Source organism: Herpailurus yagouaroundi, unplaced genomic scaffold (assembly GCF_014898765.1).
Source record: "Herpailurus yagouaroundi ecotype Mexico unplaced genomic scaffold, PumYag 185, whole genome shotgun sequence".
Taxonomy (NCBI): domain Eukaryota; kingdom Metazoa; phylum Chordata; class Mammalia; order Carnivora; family Felidae; genus Herpailurus; species Herpailurus yagouaroundi.
In genome coordinates, this window is record NW_024412416.1 from 21,778,950 (window position 1) to 21,784,143 (window position 5,194).

Sequence of the window (5,194 nt, forward strand, 5' to 3'; positions counted from 1 at the left end):
CAGCCTTTGCTGGGGAAGTGTCAAATGATGGTGACACTGCCTTGCATCTCAGAGGAACACTAGATGCTTTCCATGCAACCTCCTCATTGTGAACCTGAGAAATCTGTGCTCTGGAAAAGCTCAAGGCTACTCCAAGATCTCATGGCAGGTCATCAGGAAAATGGGAATGAGAGTGTGTCTTATTTCTCCCTCGAGAGCCTGGGGTTCCCTACTACCACACTGAAAGAGAAAATATGACTTCCACTGTCTACCACTTTGTGGAGAATAAACATAAATTTTAAATGTGTAACTGCATTTAAAAATCCAAACAACCCATTCTACAGGTGAGAACACTGAACCTGTTTGGGTTTTGTTGAACTTGATAATCCACAACGTACAATGTGGCCTCATACCATGGCCCCCTCTGAAGGGTGCCATGGATAGGCTCCTTCATGCAATTGCCTTACATGTGTCATATTTGCCTTTGACCCTTGCCATAATGAAGGGGACCAATGATGGCACCACTGGGCTGAGAGAAGAAAGACTGGTGGCCAGACAGCTGCCTAATGCCTGCCCTATGGGAGACACACACATATGCAATGGACATTCACTTGTTTAGTGAAAATGTTTTGGGCATCTACTAAGGCAGTTGCTGAGAGAGAAGCTGAGAAATGGGAGGATCAGGCAGAGCAAAGTGGAGGCAGAAGGCGGAGTCCTACAGATAGCAAAGCAATAAGTGAAGAAATGGGGATTGGCTTTAGGAACTCAGCCAGGGACTTCATGAGGAAGCGTGCAGAGCTTACCCCTGGCCTGGCACATAGCAGATGCTTGGGCTGCTATGGACAGGCTTGACTCACACTCTGGTGTCTCTCTCTGAGCCTTTCATCACGTGGCTGATACGGTGGGCCTTGCAGAGGCTATTTGGGATCATGAATGCTCTCCTGGGCCATAGAGAATGGTAGATACAGCAGAAGCAGGAAATGTCCTTCCACTTGTGGCTAAGATGAGATATTGTTATTATGGGATGATGATGATAATGGTGACGATGGTGATGATGATGGCAGTGATGATGGTGATGGCAACTGTGGTGGTAATGATGGTGATGAGGGGAGTGGTGATGATGATGATGGTAGTTATGATGGTGGTGATGGTGAGGATGATGGTAGTAATCATAACGGTGATGATGATGGATGATGGTGATGTGGTGGTGACGACAGAGGTGGGGTGATGGTGAAGATGATGATGATGGTGATGGTGATTATGGTGGTAGTGATAATGGTGGTGATGGTGATGATGATGATGATGGTGGTGATCATAATGGTGATGATAATGGATGACGGTGATGATGGTGGGGGTAATGATGGTGTTAGTGATTGTGATGATTGTGATAATGATGATGATAAATTCACACGCTTGGTTAAGACCATCGCCTCATACCCTACCTGACACCCACATGTCAGTTCAAAATGTTACTATGAAATTTTTGCAGTTTGACTCCACAGCTTTTGCTCCTGGTAAAGGACAACTGTCCCTGGGTGGGAGAGTTATGTTAAGCTTCAGCAGCTACTTACACTTCAATGTAGTTTGGCTTTAGGATCTTTCATGAAGGTGTGCTTTTCTGGGGAAGATGCCAAAGAGTGGGTCTTCAGAGGAAAAATAAGAGAATGGAGGGCAGAAAGCTTCTGTGCACTGTGGTCACCCTCAGCTGCCACCCTATCCCCTCATTTGTTGTCTACATGCTTTGCCTTGCTTCTCTGGGAAGGCCTTTTACCTTACTCCTTTACCATCCCATCTGTCACCCTTGTCTGGCCCTGAACACCTCAGACAAGGCACCAGTGTACTGAATGCCTTTCCTGCCTGGGCCATTCCAAATTGACCTTGCAATGCCAGGCAGAGGCACAACCTGGCTATCCCTGGGTTGGAATTTGCAGTTTTTGAATTAGTTAAAAATTAGAAGGTTTCAACTTTTTAAAAAATTGTTTTTCTAGCCTGTCTAGAAAAACTGGAATATTTAGTGTGCACACAGGCAGTGAGTGGCAGAAGCCTCATAATGCCTGGCTGAGCCTAATCCTCTCCCAGATTCAGCAGCAAAATATCTGATATTCTTTATTTTATGTCACTGCTTTGAGGAGGTTTGTTATGCAGCAATTGATAACCCATACAACAACCAAAGCTGTCTAAACCACCTTTCCCCCAAGTCGTGGCAGGTCAGGGATGATCCCTTAATTTGCCCCACTCATGTTGGAGTCTACAGAATTCTAGATTCAGTAAAGCAATCACAGATGTGTGCTCTGTGACCTACTAGCCGGGTCAGAAGGAAATTCTTCTGGGAGGCCTCTGATTGGGTATATAGTTCCTGCCCTCCCACATGAGGAGTCTGATATTAAGAAACCAGGGAACACCTGCAACCTGTTTTCATCCCCATCCCAAGCTGGCATTGCCAGCTCTGAGCTGGGTTGCCATATTTTATCTTGTTCCAGAGGCAAGCATATGCTCTCTTCTGCTTCCTAATTCTGATTCGTTCTCAGTACTATCAGGCCCTGCAACCCAAGGTGTTTGAAGTTTTCTGGCCTTAAATTGGTCTTGCACAGTCTTGGTCCAACCAATGGTGCCTCAATCTTTCAGCTTTGTTCTTCTGCCCCCTGGTGGAAGGTCTTGTGTGGCCGGCCCACCCTCTGAATGGCTGTGGTTCTGAAATCCAGCAGAGCCCAGCCCAGTGTTTTCCCTTCTACAATTTTACCGGGGGCTCTGTGGTTGGGATGTTGAACCCACCATGTCTCATTTGGATGCCAATGCTCCGTTACCTATGATTTTAGCCAAGCCTGTACCTACAGGGGAGCTCTTGGGTCTGCTCATCCAGTGGGCTGGATGGGCTCTACTCATCCAGTGAGACAGAAATCAGAGGATGCCAAGAGGCAGGCACCAGTCGATGGTTTTCCCTATTTTCCTGTAACCACTGGTTTGCCAGTACCACCTCGATCCAGGCCATGCTGTCCTGCTTTCTGCATGAAGGTGGGACTCTCCAACCCTCAGCTCCATCCCATGCTCAGGACCAGTGCCACTCGTGCAGCCTGGGGCCAACTGGCATAGGGTCCGCCTGTACCCACACTGTGCCTTGGGGTCCTAAGGGAGAAGAGCGTCCCACCTCTTACAGCTTCATCTGGGCAGATGTTGTGCCCCATGGTGATAGGCGACTTCAAGCCTTGAGCTCAATGGGGCCCTGAGATGTGGGTTTCTCTCTATTCTGTTTTAAAAATAGTAAAAGCAAACTGACATGTTTTCAAAGCCGAGAGGGATTTTCAGGCTGTTCCATGTCCGTCTCCCTCACAGGAGGTGTGCTGCTTGGTCTGGGAGGGGTCACACAGACCTCAGAATATCTGGCTTAGTGCAATTGATAAGCCACACTTTGAAGCCAACTGCTTTCCATGAGAAGGTAAAATCAGGGTCTGTGAGGTTCAAAGAGGGCCCAGCCTCTCTGGTGGGAATTCTTGTAAGGAGCTATGAGCACAGTTGCACATCCATAAGAGAAGCATCTTGCACACATTTCTAGTCTCCAGCAGTAATGAACCCACACCCAGTGTTCCCAAATCTGCTTCACAGCAAGCCTCCAGACCAAGAGCTGACTGTCAGAGAAGCAAGATTCTAGCTTTTGGAAGAACTTCTTGCCACTGACATCTATTCCCCTTCCAGAAAGAATTCTAAAGGCTTAGGGAATTGGGTGCCTAGAAAGGCTGGGTTAAAAATTGATTTCCAGTTGGTATTTTATTAACAAGTTTTTCAGACTTTACAAAATGCCACAGAACATTGATTCTTAGGCTTGGGGCGTCCAGTCTTGATTGAGCATTCTCCTCAAAGGTGGAACCTCAGTTTGTATGTGCTCTCTAAATGTGGCTTCCATAGTCCCCAAGCCACTAGGGCTTGAGCTAGGTCATATGCCCATATAACACATAACACTAAGCAGCGGGGATCATGACGCATGACGGATGCTCTTGGTTTTGGTCTGGGGTGGTAGCTTTAATCACAGGAGTAGATGAGTACTTCTTCTAGTTGCAAAATCTTGGACATGTCTCCAGAATGTAGCCCAGCTGCGGAAAACAATGAAGATGGAGGTCAGCTTCATATGGGCCACAGAACCTGCAGGTGATGGAGGGTAGGAACCTTTTCCTGCAATTTGCTCTTCATTGGTTGAATTACATGCAGAGCCTTCCCACACCTCTTGGCTTCTCCAGCAAGTAGATGCCTCCAGATGTGCTCAGTTTAGGTTCAGATAAACGACACATATGTGCCTCAGTTCATTTTGCCACAATCCCGGGGAGGCAGGTAATGATATACTGTAGGAAACTGAGGCTCAGAGAGAGGAAGTGGTGAAGCAGGGATGTGACTCCAAAGCCAACACCCTTGACATTGTTGCTCTCTGCCTCCCTGTCACATTGAGCCACTGGGTCTGCAATAGAATATGATATCACCATCTCCAAATTGACTGAGAAAGAATGAAACCCAGAAAGTAAGTGACTTGCCCAAGATGACAGGGATTATTAGTAATGGATCAGGAGACGTCAGCTGTTCCCTGGCCCTGTGCTCCATCCTTATCCTCTGCTGAAGACATATCTAAAATATGTCCACAAATTCTTTTCTATTCTTCCTATTAGACTACAGAGCCTGAATCCCCTTTCCTTGAGTGTGGACTGTGCTTAGCGACCCGCTGCTAACAAATAGAATGTAGAAGAAGTGACTGTGTATGACTCTGGAGACCAGGCCATAAAAAGCACTGTGGCTTCCTCTTTGCTTAGTCTCTCTTGGATCATTTGCTCTGGATGAAGCCAGCTGCCATAGCAGGAAGACACTTGACAGCCCCATGGAGAAGTACACATGTTGAGAACTGAGGCCTCCAGTCAACGATCACGTGTGTAACCTTGGCAGCAGACCCTCCAGCCCCAGTCAAGCTTTTTCATGGCAGCAGCCCTGGTTGACATCTTGACAACATCTTGGAGAGAAGCGGAACCACAATTACGCAGATTTCTGACCCTGGAAACTGTAGAAGATAATAAATGTGCATTGATTTAAGCAGCCAGGCTTGGCGTTGATTGGTTACACAGCAACAAATACTAATGCAGCCATTCCACTCCCCCTTCTTTATCATTTGCTGTTATTATCTGCTTGGTGTCCCTCCCACCCCCTCCAGGGAAAGTCTGGGGACTAGACGGGAGAATATGGG